Source organism: Narcine bancroftii, chromosome 6 (genome assembly GCF_036971445.1).
Source record: "Narcine bancroftii isolate sNarBan1 chromosome 6, sNarBan1.hap1, whole genome shotgun sequence".
Lineage (NCBI taxonomy): Eukaryota > Metazoa > Chordata > Chondrichthyes > Torpediniformes > Narcinidae > Narcine > Narcine bancroftii.
The window spans coordinates 32,135,845-32,163,338 of NC_091474.1; positions in this window are offsets into that span (position 1 = coordinate 32,135,845).

The window sequence follows — 27,494 nt, forward strand, 5'->3', positions numbered from 1 at the left end:
TAGTGAAGATCGGAGAGTGGTCGACGAAATTTTTTGTTTTAATAAACCTGATGTACCAGGACAAACCTGATGTACCAGGACTGTTTCTAACATTTGTGTTCACCAGCCTCTGCAGTTTTCCTTGGCTTAATTGAAGAGCTAAACAAACTAATTAATCATTTCAACCCATAAAAATGACAGGATTCATACGGTAGCATTCTTCACCAGCTCCAATTTGTTTTTAAATCCCCGCAGCAATTTATTTGCTGAATATGCAAGTTTTCCCTCATGAAAATTACAAATTGTAGTCAAGGTTAACTGCCTAATATTCTCATTCAATATTTATTTTTTTTTAAAGGCAGAAAAGGATACTGCTGAAAGTATTTTCTCTGGTTATGAAAACTGGTTTGTTAATCAAAATGACAAGGGCAATATCCTTTTGATAATACCCCTCTTATATAACGGAATCATTGAGAATAAAAATGAACTTTATTAATCAACAGCTCCTGATTAATTATTACAAAGTGATGGCCATAAATTTTCACTCATTTTAATAATTCTTGCAGAAAGCTAACTATCCCCCTTGTGATTAAGGGGCTTTTGGGGGCTAAGATGAGGAAGACTGTCACATCGGATATTTTGACAGTGGCAAGAGTACTCCATGGACAACCTTCATGAGCCTGACGGTTAAGAAAAACGATTGACATTCATGTCTGAGTATGAATTCATCATTTCTATAGGTCTGAGTCAGAATGGACAAATTATTTTTACCGAGTAAAATACCAAGGGATAACATGTGACTCAGAAGAAGACCCCCTTTTCTCCATTTTATTTTGGAAAGCAAGGTGATCTATACATCAGTTTTATTTTTCTGCAGAGATTGCTGCATAACATTGGCTAAATAATTATTTGGATGAAGAATTAAGTTAAGTTATGTGCTGTATTTAGTTTAAATTGTTCTTCCTATCACAGTAACTGCTGTGAAGCCATGACTGGTCTTTTATGGAGATCTCATTTTAAATTTTTACATAAATTTATTTTAATTAGCCAGCATTTCTTTCAATCTTTTGTCCGTTGTTTATTTGCCTCTCGTCAGTCTTTACATGTACAAATTAGTAGCATGTTACATGTAATTGTTTAACTTTCTCATAGAGAGTGCAAAAAAGCAGTATGCCACAAGGAGATATAACATCGATTTGGGGTTTACGTGATTTGAGCTGTGAAGGGAACAGCTTTGCATACTGCAGATGTACCTATACCAGTAATCACAGAAGTCCAGTGATTTCTTGCTCTTTACTATCTTTAGTTAATTCAGTTGGATGTTAAATTTAAATGCTATTTGTCCAGCACAAGGTGGATACACAATAAAATCCCCATTATCTGGCATTCAAGCAACCGACAAAAAAAAAAGTTGAGGAAATAAATAAATAAATTGTTGGAATAAATGAAAATTGAAATAAAAGTTTAAAATTGTAGAAGTAAATGTTCCCCGAAGCAACACACAAACCCTTGGTGAAGATGGGAACAGACTTTCAGCCAGCGGGGTGCCCAGGTCGTGCCCACCCACAGCAGCTGTTTGAATAAAGTTTTGATAAAGTTGTGTTTAAATAAAGTGGTGTCACTTTACTTAAATGAAGAACTGGCCAATTGCTGCTTGCCTCTGGGGCGACTCTCGCAAAATGTCCCCCTATCCTTACCTAGTAAGTGTCCTTATCTTTATTACCACATTAAGTATATTTTAAGGCTTTATCTGAACACTTGGGGAGGAAGAGTTAATTATGATGGCAGCCTGGTTACCATATCAGTTGGCACAATGCTCTTACAGTGCTAGCGACTGGGGTTTTGAAATTAAATTCAAATTTTGTAAATTACAGGAATTATCTGATTAAAGCTGATTAAAGTGAACTTTACATAACTAAGAACTACAATACTGATTTCTTTTCAAATGACTTTATATTTTGCACTGTCCTTTGTCTTTGAAACTGGTTTACTCTTAATGGGCTAAAGTATTAGTTAGGCATTGTAAGAGTGTGTCACCAGCAATCAGATAATTTGCATAACAATCTCTGGAGGTGCTGGATACCAGGGGTTTTATTGTATAATGACGACCACCGCCAGTGGGCTGATCTCGCCTCCAACCGTGCATCTTGGCGCCTCACAGTTCGGCGGGCAGCAACCTCCTTTGAAGAAGACCGCAGAGCCCACCTCACTGACAAAAGGCAAAGGAGGAAAAACCCAACACCCAACCCCAACCCACCAATTTTCCCCTGCAGCCGCTGCAACCGCGTCTGCCTGTCCCGCATCGGACTCGTCAGCCACCGACGAGCCTGCAGCTGACGTGGACTTTTACCCCCTCCATAAATCTTCGTCCGCGAAGCCAAGCCAAAGAAAGAAGATGACTACCTGGAATTCAAATTATTTTTGCTTTTGCAAATTCCATTCTTGTTCCATCAGATCCAGGCCAGTATATTAGCAGCATTTTAGAAGCTCTGAATACATTCTAAGACTTCAAAACAAAAATAATCCATAAATCCTGATCAAATAGAAATCCTCACCTCAACTGTTGAATTTAGATATGAAAACTTATGGAACTGAAATGTATCAGTGATGCATTTTTATTCAGAGAAAGTAGCTGCCTTTTGTGTGCCATTCGCAAGACCCCATAACCAACCAACGAAACGGAATTACAGTCCCTTCCTAGGACTAGTTAATGTCTACACTATGCAACGCACTGAACCAATTACTCAAGAAAGATCAAACATGATATTGGAACACAGAAACTGAAAACACAGTCGATCAACTAAAGTAAATACTAAAGTCAACAAATAAGGTGCTGATCCACTACAGTTCTAGTAAAGAAGTTACACTAACCATGGATGCTTTAACAGTGGGACTAGGAGAGGTATTATCTCAAATCACAGAGAAAGATGAGCAACCAGTAGCGTATGCTTCGCGAACATTAACCACAAGGGAACGCAATTACGTTCAACTAGAAAAAGAAGGATTGACAATAATATTTGGTGTAAAAAAAAAGTTCCGATATCTTTACTGAAGAAAATTCACAATAAGCCTCTTAGTTTAATCCTGGGGCCTCACAAAGGTATACCAGTATTAGCTGTGGCCAGAAGTCAAAGATGGGTCATGCTACTCATGGCGTATAACTATGATATAAAACATAAACCAGGAACACTCAACAGCCATGCAGATTGCTTAACACGCATGTTGCTACCCAAGACAGAACGAGAAGAAATTGTTAAATGGACGACAGAGGCAGCTGCCATCAACCAAGAACAACTTCAACAACTGCCCATTACAGCCTAGATGATTGGAAAGGAAACCCGAAAAGAGGCAACATTAACCAAGACCCTATACTTCACCCTTAATGGGTGGCCCAAATCTGAAGTCATTCCAGAAGATCTAAAACCTTACCACACACACCACCATGAACTATCAGTCGAATAAGGATGTTTACTATGGGGCACCTGTACAATTATTCCAGCCAAATGACAAACTACCATGTTATCAGAACTATACCACAACCATCCAGGAATGGTATGAATGAAGGAAATGGCCTGGATGCCTGGCTGGTGGCCTTCCATAGACACAGACATTGAAACAACAGTAAGAAAATGCAAAGTATGTCAGACAATGCAGCCAAAGATGCCAGAAGCTGAAGCTAAACCATGGAAATGGCCACCCAAACCCTGGCATCAGATTCATGCAGACTTCACTGGACAAATTCATGGGTGAATCTTTCCTTATAGCTGTGGACGCACACTCCAAGTGGCCAGTAGTTTCACAGCTGAACAACACCAAAGCAGATCTCACGAATGACTATCTATGAGCTATCTTTGCCACTTACTGATTGCCTCATGAATTAATTACGGTCAATGGGTTCCAATTTACATTTTTTAAAAATTTGCGCATGACAACAATTTCAGAAATATTTTGTCCACACCCTATCACCCAAGTACTAATGGGGAGACAGAACGTTTTGTACCAACATTCAGAAAAGCAAAGAACACCATGAAATTTCCAAATCGCAGATTTCCTAATAAGGTACAGAAACGCGCCACATTCTACCATAAAATGCATAAGGTGGAAACTCATATGAACCAGTAGTTTTCTGCATGTCTTGTTTTAGAGACTATTTTTCATATGCCCTTCATTTATCTGACCTTCACTTGACACAGCGATACATACTGCTCTGGAGGGACCCCAGGTACTTCTCTTTAACTGCTTTCTACCCCAGAAAGAGTTGAATCAATTTTAGCACCTGAAATTATGTAACGGCTAAAGTTGACAACTGCAGGACCATCCAAAGTTTGGAATTCTGTGGTCAATATCAGCCAGTGTCACATAAAGCTATTGGAGGAACTAGTAAATGTTTTAATGCAACTGTAGCGATGCTATAGATAGACTACAACTTCGAGAAGTCTAGCGAATCGCCACGGGACATCGTGATGTGGTGCACGTGGTTCAGTGATTTAAAAGAATGACTCGAGTAAAGGAGTTCTGATTTACCTGTAACTGGGTGCGTCATTATTTTGCATTCATCAGCCACCACTGCATTTTCTGTAGCTACAATTGGTGACCCCATCAGGATACTGCAGCTGTTGGTGTTAAACTACAACCCTTCTGGATGGCGGAACCAGAGCTGTGGTTTCGGCAGGCTGAGGCACAATTTCACCTCAGGAAGACTGAGGTGAGTGCAACTCGATATAATCATGTCGTCAATACCTTGGACCAAGCCAATGTCAAGTGAGTCGGAGACATCCTGCACGATTCACCAGAGTCTGGAGAGCGCAAGAATGACACTCTAAAAGTGCTCCCACTGCGAAGTTACGACATGTCCCACAGAGAGAGGGCTGCCAGACTATTACACATGGAAGATTTGGGTGTTTGCGCCCCGTCCAAACTAATGGATGACATGCTGTGCCTGGCATCTGGCCAATGGCCAGATATGTTATTTGAACAGCTCTTCCTGGAGAGGATGCCGAATACATTAACTCTTATTACGACAGAGTTCTTTCGAAGACCTCAGGACAGAATCTGCAGAGGCAGACGTCCTGTGCTGGCAAAAAAAAACACACTAAAAGGTCTTTGGACAATGTCACTGCATCACAGCTCTCTGCACCCAGCACTGCCTTGTTGACACTACTTCCCAAACCAATGCTTTCAATGGACCAGCTCCTTTAACAAGGCAACGACTCAAGTCAGCCACACAGCCTGTCGACGCTTCCACCTGATGTTTTTACCACTGAGTCAAGGGATGTAGGTGCCTGCCACTCTGTGTGTTCTCAGGGAAATGCCCTTGGCAACCGTCAGTGGCTGCGATGGTTGGTTGAAAATCTACGAGCCTTCTATATGTTTGGAATCAGCTATCCCAATGTAAATTTTTGGTGGACACAGGATTGGAAGTTAGTGTTTTTCCACCAGCCGATTTCTGTATATATTATCCTACCCCTAATCTTCAACCTACAGCAATCAATAGTTCCAACATACCCACGTATTGCACCAAAAAAAATGAAAGTTCAGTTCAAGGGGGACATTTACAGGTGGCCTTTTACTATAGAGGCAGTGTCACGACCGCTATTATAGTACCAATTTTCTAACTATTTGCCTGGCAGAATTGCATGTTTCTGCGCTATGCCTTCGAGACCTGCATAAGACTGTTGATAAGTTCTCCAGACTTATAGAAGAGTTTCCCGAAATTACAACTCTGCAGTTTCGACCCCCACTGCGAAACATGGAGTAACTCACCATTATTCTACCAAGGGTCCTCCCATTCATGCCTCCAGAGAAACTGCAATTAGCTGAACAAGAATTCCACAAAATGGAAGAGATGGGGATAATTCGCAGGTCCAACAGCCCATGGGCGTGTCCATTACATTTGGTCCAAAAATGCACTGGAGGGTGGAGACCCTTGTGGAGTTATAGATGGCTCAATGACACCACTATACCGGATCGCTACCCTATTCCCCATAGTCAAGATTTTTCAGGGAATCTACATAGGGCAAAAATCTTTTCAAAAAGGTCAATAATTACCCCTTTTGGATTGTTTGAATTTTTACATATGCCCTTTTGGTTTAAAAAAATGCAGCTTAGATCTTTCAGGGAGTTATGGACGCAGAAGGGCAGGGCATGGCCAACATTTTAATTAATCCAGATGATATATTAGTCGCCAGCAAAACTGAAGAAGAGCACATGGAACATCTGTGTACACCCTTGAGAAATCTGCAAGAATTTGGACTGAGCATCAATCCAGATAAATGCGTTTTCGGACACAGTCCATAGAATTCCTGGGGCATACACTCATTGACAAGGGCGTGGTTCTGTTTCCTTCCAAGAGCAACACCATTACTCAATATTTCAGACCAATCACTGTCAAAGCTCTGCAAGAGTTTTTCAGCAAGGTTCATTTTTATTGTCGATTCCTTCCAACAACCGATCAAGTTATAAAGCCTCTGTTCAATCTGCTGTCTGGTAATGCCAAATTCATTCAGTGGACAGATGAAAGTCAAAATGCTTTCATAGAGGCAAAGGGACTATTAGCTCAAGTAACCATGCTCAGTTATTCAGTTTTAAATGCAGCGACTGCCCTTGCAACAGATGCATCTGATGTGGTCATAGGGGGCATCTATGCAAGGCCGAAAAAAATACAGACCTTTGATAAAGAGCTCCAAACCATATATTTGTTCATCCATCACTTCTGCTACTTTTTTGGAAGGCAGACACTTCACCTTGATCGCAGAACCCTTGACGTTCCTGTTTTCGAAGGTGTCGGAGCCCTGGTCAGTTTGACTACAGTGGTGGTTGTCCTTCATTTTGGAATTCTAACCAGAATAATGCACATTTCTGGGACAGACAATGTAGTGGGTGATGCACTTTACCGCTCAGTTGCGCTCGAGGTATCAGCTATGGACCAGGGTATTGAGTACACGGCTCTTGCCATTGCCCAAGCACAAGACAGTGAGATGGAGTCATATTGCACCTCAATAACCAATCTGCAATGGAAAGATGTGCAAGTCGATGGTGACGGCAAGCTGCTCTTTTGTGACATGTCAAAAGGAGATGTTGCATTTTTGATTCGGTCCATGATCTTTCTCATCCCTCCATCAGATCGACCGTTCATCTGATTTCAGACAGATTTATTTGGTATGGTCTGAAGAAGACATCACGCAAATGGCCAGATCTTATATAGCTTATCAAAAAATCAAAATCCATCAGCATATGAAAGCACCGCTACGACCCTTCCCACCAGTAACTCACTGCTTCGACCATGTCCATGTGGACATGATGGGACCAATTCCAGTTTCACAAGGTTACTGCTAACTCTTCACGGTAATCAATAGGTTTATGAGATATCTGAGGGAGTCGCCATGGCAGATGCTTCTATTGACTCATTATGGAGATCCTTATCTCAGCTGCTTGATGCTAGGATTCATCATACAAGTGCCTATCACCCTCAGTCCAACAGGATGGTTGAACGATTCCATCGTCACCTTAAATCAGCCTTAATGGCCCGTTTGGATGATCCCAACTGGGTGTTGCCCAGCATTGGGACAACTCCAAAAGAGGATTTCCATACTTCCTAGGCAGAGCTTGTATATGGCAGGTCTTTGATGGTCCCAGGGGAATTTGCTCCACATGGATCCAGTAAAGATGAACATCACAAAGAGCTGTTGAGCTGACTAAGGGGTACCATAGGCAAATCACCCGCTGTACCACTATTATCATAAGGCAAACATGGTTCTTCTGTACCACACGAACTGAAGGACTGTGAATATGTGTTTGTACGTAGAGGAACACATGGACAGCCATTACAGGTGCCATACGAGGGGCCATACAGGGTAATAAGATCAGCGATGCCAACTTGCATCTTGGACATTGCCAGGCAGCCTCTGTCATTCACAATTGACAGGCTCAAACCTCCCCACATAGACAAAATTGTCCCTATTCAACAGCCAGCATTCTGACACAGGGGTTGACCTCCCAAAGAAAAACGACCAGGTGTTAATCTCGGTTCATCATAATGCCATGATATGGTGTGTGTGGTTCAGTGTTTCCAAAGAAAAACGTGTTTGACTCGAGTAAACGAGTCCTGATTTACCTGCAACTTTGTGTGTCGTAACTTCACGTTCATCAGTCTCCACTGCGTGTTCAGTGGCCACACGATGTTCAAATGCCAGCACTAAGCAGCTTCACCATCAATGAAATTCAAAGATACAACAGCATTTTAATTAACTTGACATCTTGCCCCTTTTTTTTCCTGCCTGTGGCTGTTAACTTAAATGAAATGCATGCAAGGCATGAGCAAGATGCTGGCTCAGAACAGTGACTGAGCGCATGACCAGAGTACTGGCTCTAACACCTTGTCAGGTAGCCCTGCATCATTTATCTGCTCACTAAGGAATAGTTTCCATTGCAGGTTCTAGTGACCGGTCCTCAATGCTTTCAACGTTACTCACTCGTCAACACAAACGTGGAAAAAAGGAGACTACAATAATACAGTTCAACTCGGGCCGGGCCTACTACGGACAAAAGATTTTTTCCGGATAACTGGTCATTTTTAAAGAACAGCCCAGTAGCAACAGCAAGTCACTTGTAACAGTGTTTCAACAACTACCAACAAAGTGAGACTTTTCAAGCATTAAGATAAATAATGTTTCATTCTCTCTAAAAAAAGTGCTGGCCACCGCCGATCACCGACACTTCCCTCAAGGCCCCGTTCCTGCCTGGGGAGCCGAGTGGTCCGCTGCGCAGCCGCCGCCGTGAGGGGCGAGGTCCGCTGCTGGTACTTCCACCACCGACGGGTCGGCCTGAGGTCCGTTGCCGCCCTACGTGCCCGGTTAGTTCGGTTCCGAAAAAATTCGGATAACTGAGGATTTCGGGGAATCTGGTTTTGGATACTCAGAGTTGTACTGTACAAGGGAATGATTGATTTTAAAAGCGGTTCCAATTAGTGTCTTCTATGAAATGTGAGTTTATTTTTCCTCTTATTCCATTTGTTGGTGTTTATATTTATGAATGCAAAGGTTTGGAGGTGATCTTTTAGGAAAATCATTAGCCTGAAGAGGATTTGGTTCCATTGCTTGACATAAAATCAATTATTTTTATGGTATAACAAATTTCATGTAAAATCCTCTCTGTGGCCATTAAATCAGAAAGAAATTAAACGTTGTGAAAACTGTAAACCATTTGATTGATTGAAAGTTCCAAAAATAGTTCTATCTGTACACTGTAAACATCTAGGTTCTGATAGCCCTAGGCCTCCTGACACCTCATACACAGACTTATCACCTTGGCCCCGGCCAGCTGCCCACTCATTGGAACTCCAGACGTCTTGAACGATACTTACCACGGTTAAAATCCATGTGATAGTTTAATGTTAAAAATAATCTAATAACCTGACTTTTACACGAGTATATACAGGTATATCTGACAAGTTTAACTTCAGGCTTTTAACTTGTGAACCATTTTCTAAAATTAAACATTTTATCAATTAATGCAACAAGATATTGGTTATCTGAAAGGAAACTCTAGGTGACTACACAGGACCTCATATAAGGTCACAATTATGTTGTCCATTTTGTCAGATTGAAATCAAGTTGACTGGACAATTGAACAGAATATTGCTTACTGACACCTCAGACTGGAGGATGGCACCCTCACCAGACAGAACAATTCTAACTACTGATTCTTGCATAATTTAAATTTTATTAACTGATTCAGAAAGAAGTGATTCAAGGCAATCAAGATAATGAAGTAATTGGAAAGAGTCAACACTTGATTACTTTTTAATCAACATTCAGTGAATAAATTAATAATTTTAGTCATTTCAAAGTTTTATAAAATAATTATCAAGCACCCATCATAATTCATTTCATTACACATTTACATTTGCAATGTTTCTTAAAGGTTGGTTGATTCCAATTATTCATTGAGTCATCAGGTTACAAAACATAAAAATAGGGCCTTTGGCTCAACTTGTCCACGCGACCATGGTGTCCTCCTGAACGTATTCCATTTGCTTGCATTTGGCCCTTATCCTGCCAAACATTTTTTTTCTCCTTGAATCTGTGCAAATGTATTTTTAATGTTAATGGATCCACTTCCACCACTTCATTCTGGCAGCTCTTTCAAACACCCTCACCTGCTATGTGGAAAAAACAGCCCTCAGATCCCCTTAAAATCTTTACACATTCACTGTAAACATATAAAAAGGTAAAGGTTCCATTAGCATCACATTTAGAATGTAACATACATGAAATTCTTTAGCTTTAGTTTTAGATTTTCTCACCTTGGGATAAAAGGCTAACCATCCGCTTATCTATAACTCCCATGATAATATAAACCTCTGAATGATCACTCCTTTACTCATGGGAAAATAGTCCCAGCCTATTTAGACTCTCTATAACTCAAGCCTTCCAGTCCTGGCAACATCCATGTGCATCTTTTCTGCATCCTCTCTAGTTTAATAACATCCTTCCTACAGTGTGTCGACCACAATGTTTCAGTCGCAGTCTTGGCAGTATCTTGTATTAGCTGTAATATGATATCCTAACTCCAATGCATCCCTTGTATAAGAGAAACTCATGAAGTCTAAATTACTAATTTCAGTTGTTAACACCTCTTGGCAATCTTAAATAGTTGATTGCAAAGATTTTATTGCTTATAACCTAATCCATGAATAACTCTTTTGTGTAGAAACCATTGAAGGTGTTCTGTCAATGGAGACTGTCTATGTGAGTAAAACTTATTCCAAAGGATGAATGTAAAGGTTGTTATCCATCTTGTTTCCAATTTCCTTGATTGCTTTGTAATTCTCTTTGTGTTGGATGAAACCTTCCTGTTAACTTTTGGATTTTTCTGACTAAACTGAATTTTTACTCAGTTTTGACTGTTAGTGAGAAATATAATCAAACACTCAATCCTCAATTACGATTGGGTTGCACAGTTCCATAATTTTATTTTGGATCCTCAGAAAATCCACAACAACTTTAAACATTCATTTTTGTTTTGTCTATTTTGCAGTAACTTTCTGTATTCCCTCTAACAACTGAAACTCATGTGGAGTATTTGCATTTGCAATTACAGGGAGAGTTGAGGTTATGTTCTTCTTTAGCTAAAGAGGATAAACTTTATCTGATTCAGGTCTGTGAATCCCAAGGCATGGATCTTCTGTCAGGAAAGACTGATTCAATCATGTTACTTAGTGTTCATGCACTATGTCCTTTCTTAGAGTAGATGTCATTTAGGACAATATCCAACATCCAATCTGATTTAAATGCCAAGCATAATGATGGAACAGGATTATTTTGTGTGTATTCTTTGAGCTTCGTGATAAGACATTGCTGTCTCATGAAAAATGAAAGTGTGTTGACGTTTTGGTAAAAACCAAATTTGTTGGAATGCATTTATAATGATTCTTTGAAGGAATATTCAGAAAAAGACCAACCAGTAGTTGTTTGAATCTGCTTCCAACTTTCTGGAATGGAGTGTTAGAACACATTTCATGCTTATGTGGAGGTGTAATTTCAAGAGTTAGCTGAGTAATCTCAAACTACTAATTAAGGTAAGTGGTTGCCAGTTCCTACTAGGAGCACTTATTACAACTCGGCAGCAAGTCGGAGAAGGCAGAGATTGACAACGTATCAGAGGAAAATATCAACTTTAGATCTCGTCTATTCTGATTCCATGCTGTGAAATGAATCGAGTTGTGTTAAAGCATTAAAAGTGCTGTATAAATCAGAATTTCTCCTCTGAATGTCTAGAATTCTCTACCCAAGATATTTGTGAAGGCTAGGTCTTTGGAGATATTTAAAAGGAGGTCAATAGATTTTTGAAATATTGGGGAATTGAGGGCTATGCAGAACTGGTCCAATAGTTGACGCATGGGGCAAATCAGTAAAGTTCAAAGTTCAGATTCATTATCAGAGTACATACAAGACATCACATCCAACCCTGAGATTATATTTCTTGTGGGCTTGGCATTATTTCTACTTATCGGTAGTACAAAATTCTGTACTCAAGAAATGATATGTATACAAAAGAGAGAAATATAAACAAGGAAAGAATAGTAAACAGACTTACTATTCAATACAGAAAGAAATATTGTCATAAATAATGTACTAAGTAAGAATCCTTAAATGAGCCTTTGCTTGACTTTGTTGTTTAAGAGTCTGATGATGGAAGAGCAGCAACCATTCCTGAACCTGGTGGTACAAATCTTGTGGAAAGTCTATCTCTTTCCTGATGGCAGAAGAAAGAACAGAGCATGTCCTGAGGGTGTGGATCCTTGAGGATTGGAGCTGCTCTGCTCCATGTAGGTTTTCTTTTTCTTTTTTTCTTTTTATTTTTTTTTAAATTTTTCACCCTGTGAATCAAAATACATACAAAATAAATATCAATCAAAATACATACAAACATTTCCCTCTTAAATAGACACAGTGGCATTTTCTCCCCCTTTTTTCTCCCCTACCTTCCTTCCCCCTCCAAACCCACTCAACGTTCGACATATACAATACACCAAATCCATTAAACAATGTCATCACACAATGAAAATAAACAAGAAAATTGTGTCATCTACTTTTATACACTGGGTCAGTTCATTTTGTCTTCTTATCATTTTATCATTTTAGGGGGCAAGCCCTTTCTGTTATGTTCCATGTACGGTTCCCCAATTTGTTCAAATAATGTGACTTTATTTTTTAAATTATATGTTATTTTTTTCCAATGGAATACATTTATTCATTTCCATGTACCATTGCTGTATTCTTAGGCTCTCTTCTGATTTCCAAGCATGTGAGAAAGTGAAAAAGTTTTAGGAAGACCTAAATCAGGTATTAAATAAAATCACAAAAAGCAATACCAAAAAATCCAGAGATCTTTCTTCTAATTAATATAAGAAGTAAAGAATTAGGCCTCAAACTGGATGAAGCACAAAAAAATATATTATGATAGCCTTAGCTGAAGAAAAAAATGTATTAATGTCATGTAGGTTTTCTTGATGGTGGGGAAAGTTTTGTCTGTGATTTACTGGGCTAAGACCACTACATTTTGGTGGACTCATACCATGCAGTGATGCTTCTGGACAGCACACATTCCACTGCACATCTGAATCAGAATCAGAATTTATTGTTATGAGCAAGTCATGAAAGTTGGTGTTTTGCCGCAGCATCATGGAGAAAACATTTAACCATTATTATAACCATCTTACAGCATTACACTGATAAACGTAAAAATAACAGTGCACTGTCTGTAGTTCATTAATTATTCAGGAATCTGATGGCAACAGGGAAGAAGTTGTTCTTGTGCCATTGAGGGCTTGTCTTTAGGCACCTGTACCTTTTATCCCAATGGCAGCAGAGTGAAGAGGGCATGGCCTGGGTGGTGGGGTTTTTGATGATAGAGGCTGCTATTTTTAATACACCGCCTCATGTCCTTGATGAAGTGAATTCTTGTGCCTGTGATGTCGCAGGCTGAGTTAACAAACCTCTGGAGTTTATTCTTGTCCTGAGAGTTGGCACCTCCATTCCAGGCAGTGATGCAACCAGCCAGAATGCTCTCCACGGTACACTGGAAGAAGTTTAAAAGCCTTTGGTGACATACCGAATCCCCTCAGAAACCTCAAAGTATAGCCGCTGATAAGCCTTCTTTGTGATTGCATCAATATGGAGGCTCCAGGACAGATCCTCAGAGATGTTGACGCCTATGAATTTGAAGTTCTTGACCTTCTCCAACACTGAGCCCTGATGAGGACTGGGTCATGTTCCCCTGACTTCCTCCTGAAGTGCACAATCATGTCCTTGGTTTTGCTGATGTTGAGTGCAAGGTTGTTGTCATTACACCATTCAACGAGCTCATCTATCTCCCTTCTGTATGCTTCCTCATTGCCATTGTAATTCTACTGACAACTGTGGTGACATCGACAAACTTGTAAGGTTAGTTAGGAAGGTGCAGTCTTTAGGTATAAATTTTAAGATAGTCAAATGGATTGAACATTGGCTGAAAGGGAGAGGCCAGAGAGTGGTAGTGGATAATTGTCTGTCAGGTTGGAGGCCGGTGACCAGTGGTGTGCCTCAAGGATCTGTATTGGGCCCATTGTTGTTCGTTATATACATTAATGATCTAGATGATGGGGTGGTGAATTGGATTAGTAAATATGCAGACGATACTAAGATAGGTGGAATAGTGGATAATGAAGAAGGTTTTCAAGGATTGCAGAGGGATTTGGGCTGCTTAGAAAAGTGGGCTGAAAAATGGCAGATGGAATTTAATGCTGATAAGTGTGAGGTGCTTCATTTTGGTAAGAAGAATCAGAATAGGACATATGTGGTAAATGGGAGAGCATTGAGGAATACAGAAGAGCAGAAAGATTTAGGAGTAACGGTACATCGTTCCCTGAAGGTAGAAACTCACGTGAATAGGGTGGTGAAGAAGGCTTTTAGTATGCTGGCCTTTATCAATCATTGCATGGAATATAGGAGTTGGGAGGTGATGTTGAGATTGTAGAAGACGTTGGTGCGGCCTAATTTGGAGTTCTGTGTGCAGTTCTGGTCGCCTAATTATAGGAAGGATATAAACAGAGTGGAGAGAGTGCAGAGAAGGTTTACCAGAATGTTGCCTGGGTTTAAGCATCTGGAGTATGGGGAGAGATTGGACAGATTGGGTCTTTATTCTTTGGAGCGAAGAAGGTTGAGAGGGGATTTGATAGAAGTATTTAAGATTATGAAAGGGATAGACAGAATGGATGTGGATAGACTATTTCCGTTAAGAGGAGGAAAGTTTAAAACAAGAGGACATGAGTTAAGAATTAAGGGGCAGAGGTTTAGAGGTAACATGAGGGGGATCTTCTTTACTCAGAGAGTGGTAGCTGTGTGGAATGATCTTCCGGGAGAAATAGTGGCGGCGGAGTCAATTGTATTATTTAAGAAAAGGTTGGACAGGTATATGGATGAGAAGAAGATGGAGGGCTATGGGCATTGTGCAGGGAGGTGGGACTAGAAAGGGGTGTTTGGTTCGGTGCGGACTAGAAGGGCCTAATGGCCTGTTTCCGTGCTGTAATTGTTATGTTATGTTATGTTATGCATTGGATTTGTACTTGGCCACACACACAGCAGAGCAGTGGGCTAAGCACACATCCTTGAGGTGCGCTAGTTTTGATAATCTGTGAGGAGAAGATGTTGTTTTCAATTTGTACTGACTGTGGTCTTCCAATGAGAATGTCAAGGATCCATTTGCAGAGTGAGGTACAGAGGCCTAGAGTTTGTTGCTTCTTGACCAGCACTGAGGAAATAATGGTGTTGAAAGCCAATCTGTAGCGTATGAAGAGCAGCCGTATGTATGAATTGCTGTTTTCTCGGTGATCCAGAGCTGAGTGGAGAGCCAGCGATACTGGATCTGCCGTGGAGGCATTATGATGATAGGCGAATTGCCGTGTGTCCGGATCTTTCCTTAGGTACGTGTTAATTCTGGGTTTGACCAGCCTCTCAAAGCATTTCATCACAGTCGAAGTTAGTGCTACTGGTTGGTAGTCGTTGAGGCAGCTCACACTACTCCTCTTGGGTACTGGGATGATTGATGCCCTTTTGAGGTGGATATAGAGGTTTGGTAAAACTTTTGATGTCATACCAAAACTCAGCAAACTCCTGAGGAATTAGAGGGGCTGATGTGCTTTCAAAACACCATTAATCTATTTGGTCCAGGAAAGGTCCTCTGAGATAGTGACTTTCAGTAATTTAAATTTGCTTACCTTCTCTATCTCTGATCCCCTAGTGGTCACTGGATCATAGATTGCTGGTTTTCCTTTCCTGGTCCGAAATCAACTCCTTGGTTTTAGTGACATTGAGTATGAGCTTGTTGTTAGTACACCATTCACCCAAGTTTTCTGTCTCCCTCCTGTATGCTGACTCATCACCCCTTTTTATGCACCCCACCATCGTGGTACCATCAGCAAATTTGTAGATGTTGTTGTCATACCAAGCCACACAGTCATCGGTGTGAAGTGAGTAGTCCAGGGGGCTAAGTACGTAGCTCTGTTGTGTTCCAGTACTAATGTAAATTGTGGAGCTGTTCTTATCAATCCTCACTAAGGTCTGGAGGTGAGGAAATACAGGATCCAATTACACAGTGAGGTACTGAGGCCCAGGTTTTCAAGTTTGTTGATCAGTTTTGAGGGGATGATGGTGGTGTTGAATGCTGAACTAGAGTTGATAAACAAGCATCCTGATGTATGCATCTTTCCTGTCCAGTTGTTCCAGGGTTTTGTGAAGAGCCAGTGAAATAGCATCTGGTGTATATCTGTTGTTGTGATAGGCAAATTAAAATGGATCCATGTCACCACTCAGACAGATGCTGATATGATTCAACACCAGCCTCTCAAAACACTTTATTGCTGAGGATGTGAGTGCTACTGGTCAGTAGTTGTTTAAGCAGGTTACACACTCTTCTTGACACTGTTATAATTGAGGCCTGTTTAAAACAGATGGATACCATGCCCTGTCTGAGATGTCCATGAATAGATCATCAAGTTGGTCAGCACAAGTTGTCAATACTCTGCCAGGTATTCCGTCTGGACTGGATGCTTTCTTTGTATTCATGCTCCCAAAGGCAGCCCATATATCACCTACAGATAATGACAGCATATCATTAGGGAACATTCGGGTGCACAATGGTTCTCAAATCGGACATTGAAGGCTTCTAAGAGTGAAGATTTGCTGGCTCCAACTACACAGGATTTGATTTTGCAGTATGTTATGTCATTTAAGCCATGCCGCAGCTGCCCGGTATCCTTTATCTTTCCATTCTCATCTGGAATCTTCACTTCACCCGGGAGATGGCTTTCCGTAGGTTGTACTGCGCCTTGCGTAATGCTCCAGATTTCCGGACAAATACCTGTAATCTGGCTTTCAGCAGGTTCTGGATTTCATTTTTCATCCTAGGCTTCTGGCTGTGGAAACCCCTAAGTGATTTGGTAGGGACAAGATGATATTTAATTGTGCGACAGGATTGAATAATCATTTGGGCTACCCTGGCTCTATTATTTAGTGTGTGTCACTTGTTGTGGAAATGTGTAGTGGTAAAATCTGGTCTGAGTTTAAAGCAGCCCTGACACGTAAACAGATTAAGGGAAATAAAATAATTGTACACTCTCATGTCCCACAACTCGTTGTGGGAAAATTACTGAAAAAAAAAACCAAATTACTTCTAATTAGTTGGAGACTATATCTACTTTTGGGAACCAACATGAAACTATTGAAAGAAAAAAAATGTTTAAAAACTTGAAATTATGCCAGGTAAGTGCTATTATTTATTTAAATCAGCATCTCATGTAAATCCAAGTTGGAAGCAGAAATCTCCACCTGGCTCTTTTTTTTTACAGACCAGACTGAAAATGCTTCTTGAAATGGAATTTTGTTTTCATTTTGATGTCAAATGGTTGAGCTCAGGCTCTGATTTGCATGAACCACCCAGAGCCAAAGCAGTTAGGAAAAGAAAGACATTTGTGTTGACCTCAAAATTTCTATGTGTTTCTCCGGCAACCTTTAACAATTTTCTTTGAAATTTTAAATAAGCACCAACATCGAAATAACCATGATATTGAAAATGAATACATTTTGCGCTAACGCTAAAAGATGTATGACACTGTGGAGTTTCCTGCCGATTGTTTTATCATCAATTAATTATTAGGAGCTTTCTGGGGTCAGTTAAATTTTTTTTTAAAAATTTAGACATAGAGGACGGTAACAGTACCTTTTGGCCCACAAGTCTGTGCCACCCAATTCACACGCACCACCCACCCCCCCCCCACTACATTTTGAACAGCAGAAGGAAACCAGAGCCCCTGGTTAAAACCCACACAGACACGGGGAGAACTCCTTACAGACAGCGTGGGATTCAAACTCCAGTCCTGATCACTGGTGCTATAAAGGTGCTGCACTAACTGCTATACCAACTGTGTCGCCTTTAAAATTTTATGGTGGATCTTATTGCTTTATTTTCTACAAGGTCAAAAACTGTTCGAGAATGGGGGCTCATTCTATAGACAAGCAATTATGACATCATGAGTTCATTTTTGTAATTGCTTGCTTTCACTTATTCAAACCCATTGCAATGTTGGTTTTGAGAGCCAGAAAGGTTGTCCTCAAACACTATGCAAAGTAACAAAAACACAAGAGGAAAACTCAATGGCTATTTTAGAAACAGCATCTTATCTCAGATTTAGTTTCAGCTTAACACCATCTGATGGTGGCAGAAAATCACAAGATTAGTTCATGGAAATTTTATTCTATTTAAATGTAAACATGAAAATCATGGGTAAAGGAAATATCTTTGTCCAAGTGAAACAAAGCTGCAGAGTGGTCTTGCAATTTTCCTCATATTAACTCTGGGAGACCAATTTCCCCTTATTCTTCTTGTTCATCAGGCTCCATTCACTAAGTACATAAAATGCATGTTATAACTTTTTTTTAGATTCTTGGCCAAAGATTTAATCTCTGGGAGTATAAATATTGAGGAATAGATTGAGTATTTTCCGGTCAGTAAATTTACTCCAGCTGCCAAACCAAACTTTCATTGGTCTATGATGTATTTAATTTTTGTTTCATTTTGTCAATTTATTTACAAAACAATTTCAAAATGGGCAGTAAAATTATCTTAACTTCAAAAGAATTAAATAGTAATTCATATGTTTGGAATTATGATGGTGACATTTTATAAGTAGATATTAATTGTGACATTAGACATCTGCTCTTTCTGGTGATTTGTGAAAATATTAGTGGCCGGAAAAAAATGATACCGAAGTTAAAATATTGCCCATTACTGACAGGTAAATAATGCTTTCTCAGATCAGGCTGGACCTGCTGGTTTTAAGTTTCATCCAAATTCCACTCAGTTGTTTTAACATAGATGAAACCCAAGGTAGAAAACTTGCAGACAAACTAGAATACATACCATGGCCATCTGGTGTGAGTTCAAAGCTTTACAACTAAAGCAGTTCGACAACATACAAACTGTATTAGCCAGCATTGATGGCAAGTTAATTTCCTGCTTTAACTATGCTTTTCCAATTTGTTTATCGGCAATAGTAATTTCACTGTACTGGAATGGGCATGTATGAAGTCAAAAATGTTTGTAACAAATAATTTTATGAAAGCACTTTTAAAAAAGAAACATGAATAACTAAACAGTTAATGAATAATACAGCAACCCCAAGATATAATGCTTCCTTTGGGAGTGATATAAAAACATGTTGTATTGAAGTAGGCATTATAATGAGGATATTTTGTATACTTTCCTTATTAATAAGGGAGCCATAAACAATGTATGTTATATTAGAGAATGTGGCATATCGGACTTGGGCTTAATGAAAGGGAAGTGTATTATTGTAGAAGAGATGCAGGAGAGTTGACAAAGAAACCGTGTCCCCTTCATTTGAGGCATTAAATGAAGGAATAAGCAAAGTATCTAACTTTGAAGTAGTTAAAAAAAGAATTTTCAATGCAAGTTATCTCAATAATTTTGATTGAAAACATGCACAAAAATGCTGGAAGGACACAAAAGAAAAGACCGTAGCCTAAATACTGACATGCTTTGGATTCAAAGTTACCCCCAATGGTTTTGTGGATTTATGGCTTTCTTGTTTCAAATCATTATTTTCTGTTGGAATGAAAAACCTTGTACCTTTTGGAGGTAGAATATACAATGTCTTCTTTCAGTTAATATTCAGATTCAACTCGGATGGTGTGGTTAAATTCTTCTGAATGAAATTAAATTTAGATTTCAGATTTATTTTCAGACTACATACCTGAGATCACACACAACCTTGAGATTCCTTTTCCTTGCAGGCGCAACAGAATTATCACTCATTGGTAATGCATAAAATAAACTGTACATAATGTATACATGTAAACAAAGACTGTGAACAAATTACATATGTAAACAAACTGTGCAATACAGAGAGAACAAAAAGAAATCAATAAAGTGCACAAGTAAGAGTCCTTGAATGAGTCTCTGATTGAGTTTGATGGTGGAGGGGGAGCAGCTGTTCAAATTTCTACAGTTATGCAAACAAGATACAGGAGCAGAAGTGGGTCCATTGGCCCATCGAGTCGCTCTGATTCATTATGAGCTGATTCATCCACCTACACAACCCCACTCCCTGGCTTTCTCCCCATATCTCTTGATGCTCTGACTAATCAAATAACTGTCCATCTCTGCCTTAAATACATCCAATGTCCTTGCTTCCACACCCACTTGTGGCAACAAGTTCCACAGATTCAAGGCCCACTGACAAATAAAAGTAGAAGTGTGTAAAAGTAGAAGACACAATTTTCTTGTTTATTTTCATTATGTGATGACATTGTTTAATGGGTTTTGTGTATTGTATATGTTGAACGTTGAGTGGGTAGGGAGGGGTGGGAAGGAAGGAGGGAGGGAAGGGAGTCGGGAAAAGGGGAGAAAATGACACTGTGTATATTCAAGAGGGAAATGTTTGTGTGTATTTTGGTCAATATGGTTCATAGTGTGAAAAATAAAAAAAAAGAAAAAAAAGAAAAAAGAAAAGTCATCTTTAAAAATCAGAAAAGAATTCCAGATTCCTGCATTTTTGCTTCTTTTTTGCATTTGCAAGTTAAAAACCAAAAGAAAATCTTTCAAAATCATTGGAATTTTGTTCAAATGTCCATAAAACAATTTTTTTTTAAATTTAATGACTACAGTAGCTCATTTTGCAACTCTCAGTTCAATGGCTATTTGAGCACAAACAGGAGTAGGTAATTCAGTTATGTGAGTCAGGTTGATATCCATCTACCTTGGGGGTTTCCAACCTTTTTGTTCCTCTGTACCCCTTGGGGATTTTTATAGGTTCCCGTGTACTCCTAAAAATGAAGGATTAAAAAAAAACACGACATTGTGCAATCTGACTGCAGATTACAACGCCATGTATTTTATAGTAGTGGCTATTCTCTCAGACCCAATGTACCCACTAAAAAGTGCAATTGTACCACTGGGGATACATGTACCCCAGGTTGGGAACCCATGATCTACCTGGTAGATCTCTTCAGCCCCATTTACATTCTAGTATTGCACTAAAATCTAATGTCCACAGTTTTGAAATTTTTAGTTACTTAACTTGAAGTCAAAATTTCCAGATTTCTTTTAATATTGGTGTGACACCTTATTTAAATATCAATGGAAGTTTACAATAGGGGTGAAATAAAATTAATATCACTGAATATTTTTAATTTATTGAGCTCTATAAAGAACCTGAATAAATATTTGAACTGCATATATGTTTTGGATCTGTTTAAATCTTAAAGAAAAACAAATATTTTGTTTCTTATTATTGATTCTAAACTAAACCTAAAGAGAATCAAACTTTTAACTGTGGCGGCTCACCACTAGGCTGGCGAACCGGCCCCGCTTGTAAGCCACGCGGCGGGGCAGCTGGCCAAATTGACGCCGTCGGAGGTTTTCCCTTCGTCCCAGCATGGGGCTCAGAAGCCCCGTGCTGGGGGACCGCGTGACGCCCAGGTCTCATATTTTTGTCAGAAATTTTTTTAGAAAGAAGTGTAAAGCACCAGAAAAGTTGAGGGTAGGGAATTTTACTGCTTCATTCTGGTGAGCAGTTAAGTCACATTGTGGAATTTTGTTCGATGGAGATTCTTCACTTCACTTGTGAATTCCTTTAAGGGAGGCAATTTGCCATTTATCGTGTGATTTTATTCTAATGACTTTAATACCATCAATACCAAATAAATCCACATTCAACACCTTTCATTCTGATTTAAAAAAAAAACTATAGATATTGCAAATTATCAGCACAATGCTTCACGTTTTAGAATTTATTGAGATTTATGTAAAAAAAATTAAGGCTTATCAACTTTTAAAACTGAAGCTTAAAACAATAATGGTGAAGTACATGAAATAGGGAAGAGGATCAAATTGAATTGAATTTTATATTAGTTGATCTGTGGAATTACTCATTGGAAACTTGAGTTGGCAGTTGAGTTAAATTGTTTGGCTAGAGGCCTGGTTAATCATTTTATAACCATTCAAAAGGAAGCTGGGTCTCAATGGTACAACATGAGGTTGAAAGCAATTAAATGGTCTTTGGATAGACAAATTCTTAGATCATGTCCTTGAGGGAGAGACCAGATCCTTTTCAAGGATGAGAAAACAGCCGGAAATGGCTGTTTTTATTAATCTTATTTATATATGGGTATGAGTTCTGAACTGTGACAGATGCATACAAACATTTTTGTTTGCACAGTCATCATTATAAATGCATGTTGGAAGCTGGGCAGTAAAAGAGAACATTGAATATAGAACATTGAAACCTAATATATACTTTTGGCCCATGATGTGCTAACTGATAGAAACCTACTCAACAGACTAAACCTCCCCTACCTTACACCTAAAACCCTCTATTTTTCTTGTATCTATGTGCCTGTCGAAGAATCTTGTAAATGTCACCATTGTACCAGCTTCCACCACCAACCTGGTACCAGTCAGCTCCCACTAGTCTTGGTGTGTGTGTGTGTGGGGGAGGGGGGGGAACTTACCCCTGACATCTCCCCTAAGGTTTCCTCCCCTTACAGATGTCCTCTGGTGTGTGCTACTTTTGCCTCAGGAAAAAGGTACTGGTTGTTATGACTCTCATAATCTTGTAGACTTCCATTAAGTCACCTCTCTTACCTGACCAAAGAATAAAGCCCGAACTCTGTTAATCTTCCCTTATAAGATATGCTCTCCAATCCTGGTAAATCTCCTCTACCCACTCTCCATAGCTTCCACATCCTTCCTATGATGAGACAAGAACTGAACACAATATTTCAAGTGTGATCCAACAAGAGTTTTATAGAGCAGCGACTCTTGAACTCCATCTCCTGACTAATGAAGACCAGCACACCATAAGCCTTTTTAACTACCCTATCAATCTGCGCAGCAACTTTGAGAGATCTATGGATTTGGACCTCAAGGTCTCTCTGTTTTTCCACACTGTTAAGAATCCTGCCATTAACTATGTACTCTGCCTTTAAGTTTGACCTTCCAAAATGCATCACTTCATACTTATAAGAATTGATTTTCATCTACCACTTTTCTGTCCAATTCTGTATCCATTCTATATCCTGTTGTAACCTAAGACAACCTTTTACACTGTCCACAACACCCCCAACCTTCCTGTCATCTGCAAACGTACTGAACCCAGATCTCTACTTCTTCAACCAGGTCATTTATAAAAAGATCTCAAAGAGCAGGGTCCCCAGAACCAATCCTTGTGGAACTCTACTAGACATTGACCTTCAGGTGAAATACATTCCATCTACCACTACCCTCTGCTTTCTTCCAGCAAGGCAGTTCTGAATCCACACCGTCAAGTTTCCAAAAATTCCAGGCCACATGGCTATCTGAATGTCTACCATGGGAACATAGTCAAATCCCATACTAACATCCATATACACCATATCTACTTTATCAATTTCTTATGTTACTTTCTCAAAAACTCAATTAGGGTCATGAGATATGACCTACCCCTTACAAAGCAATGCTGACTGAGAAGATGATGTTTCTTTAAATGCTTTTAAATCCTATCCCTAAGAATCCTCTCCAATAGTCTCCCCACCACTAACATAAGACTTCTTGCTCTATAATTCCCAAGATTCTCCCATTGTCCAATCCTCTGGGACCTCCCCAGTGGCCAGGGAGGACATAAAGATAATTAACAAAGCTTCAGAAATCTCTTCCCTTGTTTTCTATAGTGGCCTGGGGTATATCTCATTTAGTCCTGGGAACTTATCAATCCTAATACTTTTAATAGGACCCAGCACTTCTTTGTTCATCTCAACATGCTCCAGCACATAAGCTTGTTCTATACTTGCCTCACATTGACTAAGATCCCTCTCATTATTGTGCCTCCTAGCTCTCCCAAGTCCTTTCTTAAGTTCCTTCCTAGCTACAGTATAATTCTCATGAGCCTTTCCTGATTTTTGCTTTCTAAACCTTCTTGTATGCTTCCTTCTTCCTCTTAACTACCTGTTTTTCCTCTTTTGTCAACCACAGTTCATTTATTCTACCATCTTTTCCCCATCCCAGTGTGACAAACCTATCCAGATCCCCATGCAAGTTATCCATAATCATCCTCCATCTTACTTAAGTGATTTTCCCCGAGAATATCTGTTCCCATTTTACCCTCCCCAGTTCCTGCCTAATCCCATCGTAACTAGCCCTTCCCCAATTAAACACTTTACCTTTTGTCTTCTATCTTTGTCCATAGCTATACTAAAGGATTGGGAGTTGTGGTCACTTTTACCAAAATGCTTCCCTATTGAGAAATTTGTCACCTGACCAGGTTCATTACCCAGTACTAGATCCAGTATAGCCTCTACTCTAGATGACAGGTCCACATACTGTGTCAGCAAATCTTCTTGGGCACATCTGACAAATTCTGCCCCTTCTAGTCCCCTTGCGGTAAGAAGGTACCAGTCAATATTTGGGAAATTGAAATCTCCCATAACAACACCCCTGCTATTTCTGCACAATACCAATATCTGCCCACTTATCTGCACCTCAGTGTTCTGAGGGCTATTTAGGAACTTGAAGACTATTCCCGATACAGTGAACGCTCCTTTCCTTTTTCTGACTTCCATCCATATTGACTCAGTGGACAATCCCTCCACAATGTCTGCCCTTTCTTCAGCTGTGATACTATCCCTGCTGAATAATGCTACTTCCCCATTCTTTTACCTCCCATCCTATCATTTTTAAAACATCTAAGCCCCAGTGCCTGCATCAGCCAATCTTGTTTTTGTGTCAGCCAAGTTGATTTTACACAACTGAAAGCAAAAATGATCAGCGCTGAATTTTCAACTGATTTTTGACTACTTTACATTCAGGAATAGCAGAAAAGTTTCCCGTTGCCGCAGTATTGAAAAAAACAGGCCATTTAAAGGAAGAGGAATGAGTTTTTAAAGGAAGTTGAAGGATAGTTTTTTTTTACACTGGGAATGGTTGATGTCTGCAACTCACTGCCAGAAGAGGTGATTGAGTTAGATATATTGAAGGTTCAATTTGTAAAGTATGGAAAGATATGGCCTAATGTGGGAAAATTGGATGAGTGTGAATGAGCAAACTGATCAATATGGAAAGGATGGGTCCATTTCTATGGTGAATAACTTTTCTTATGCTCACACTAACCGTCCGTGATTCTTATATTCACAAAAGAACATTTATTTATTCATTTGTATAGATGAAATACTTGTCCTGCATACATCTTGTTTGTGAGTTATGTTTGGTTGTGTGTCTGCGTATTTTTCACCGAGGACTGGAGAACGCTATTTCATCGGGTTGTACTTGTGCAATCAGATGGTAATAAAACATTTTCACTCTTTAAAGTCTGTGCAAGTTGAAATGATGCACAGACAAAATAAATTAGAGAGAATTATTTTAGAAATAAATTCACAGAAAAAATAAGAATTGGATACTGTCAAATTTTGAACTGAATATGATTATAATTGTTCCAAGTAGGAAAATAATATGAAGCACTTTGGAATGTCTTCACCTTGCCAAAGGAATGAAAAAATGGAAGTCACTTTCAATTTTGATGCATATAACTCAGAACTCTAGCTTGACGTTTATACACTTAATTTAGCTTGATTTAAGGTAGAAGAATAGAACAATTGAAATTAAATATTTTAGTCTGATAAATTCCTGTAGTCATGTATGCCCAGCACTTCATTGATTGTGAGTGGAGAGCTTTGAAAGGTTATTCAGTGAAAACCTGAACCATATTTGAAGTTGCACTTAATTAATATTTCACATTTAGTGCACTAACACTTCAAAGGTCTGATCTTGGCCAAAACAAGTTGATGATTGTCAGAGTGTTACAATTTTCCAACTATTTGGACATTTTTATTTTTTTAAGGTTTCAAATCACAAAATCGTTTGAATAATGTGTTTTGAAAGTAAGGTCAATCCTGTGGATTTGTTGATGCAGCTAACAGACTCTTCTCAGTCACAATGTTTTCCCCTCTGGATTCCTCTCTATTGACCTGGTGCTGAATTTCTTTATGGCTCTCAAACTGTTTGTATTTCATGTCATGTAATATTTGCAAAATTGATTATCTGGACATTCCTGATAGTTTAAATACAAGAATTTCCATTTGAGGCAGTTTTGCAGAAAGTGGCCATGTATAAAGGACAGTATTATCTAGTCAATTGAAAATCTGAGTTAAAACTCCCACTGTGTTGTCTGGGCCTTGAATAATACTTGATGCTAAACTCATGTTCATTGCAGCTAGAAATCAAAATTTAGTGGCTATACTGAGCAGGTAATTTAAAGCAACTCAGTGTAGAAACTGACCTCAAGTGGTCCTCTGTGTCCCAGGGGATAACATTCAGTTCTGGTCATTATAACCCCCAACTGACTTTAATTTCTACAGAGCTGAAACATAGATTGTGTTTTAGAATTAGGAATAGCTCATCATAATATTATTTGTCCAGGATATCATTCAGGGAATATTGCTGAAATGCAGAACTCTTAAGTTGTTTCTGTTGAATAAAAAGAGGTCAGAAGCAAAATTAATCAGCAAGTTGTAGCAATGCAGCCACAGATAAATTACAACCAAAGTTTTTGCAACTACATTAGAGAATGCCTATTTTCTAAGTGCACATCACATCTGTATACTTAACAAGGGTCATGAGACAAAGAAATAATATTTGTTTCCACTTTTTCTTGGTTGATGACATTTTGATAAATTATTAGTTAAATTAGCAGGAATTGTTACTTTTCATATTTGAAAATAAGCAATAGTTACTGATTTTCCAATGTAACCACAAGAGGCAGCCAATGAAACCCACACCCGCCTGAGATGAAGAAATTGGTTATATTTCAAGATACACTTGATAGTTTTGTTATTCAACATAACCGTTATAGCACATTGAGTTTATGGTAAATGTGCTTGTTGTTTTGAAGGTTTGCTACATTGAAAAGGAAGAAAATATAATGATTGTAGAAATATTTGCGAAGTGGATTGAAATGCTAAATCATATCGCAGATCCGCTGTCGTTGTCTGTATCGAGTTGGGTGATCACAGGTGCATGGAAATTTAGAGAGCAATATTTGGACAGCAATAAGTTGCCACTCCCCATTATTGTTCAGTGGCCTCATTCAGGGAAGGAAGCATGTGTGTACCTTGTGCTGTGACAGGATCATATTACTTTCATATTAAATATACTTGTTATCTGAGCTCAATCATCAATTCTGCTCCCATGGCCATAAATCAACTCTTTCTGGAAAATAATGGTACCAGATGCACTTAAATAAATATCAGTTAATTTTATATATTCTGGCAGTCATTTCTACAATTGGGCAGTTTCAGCAAATGGTTAATACTTGAAGTAAATATCTCAACTGTCTAGATCAGGAAAAATGATGAACATTGGCAAGGTTTGTATCAAATTATTAAAGGTATGTACTTTCTAGGAGTGGCAGAACTTAATCAGCTAAAGAC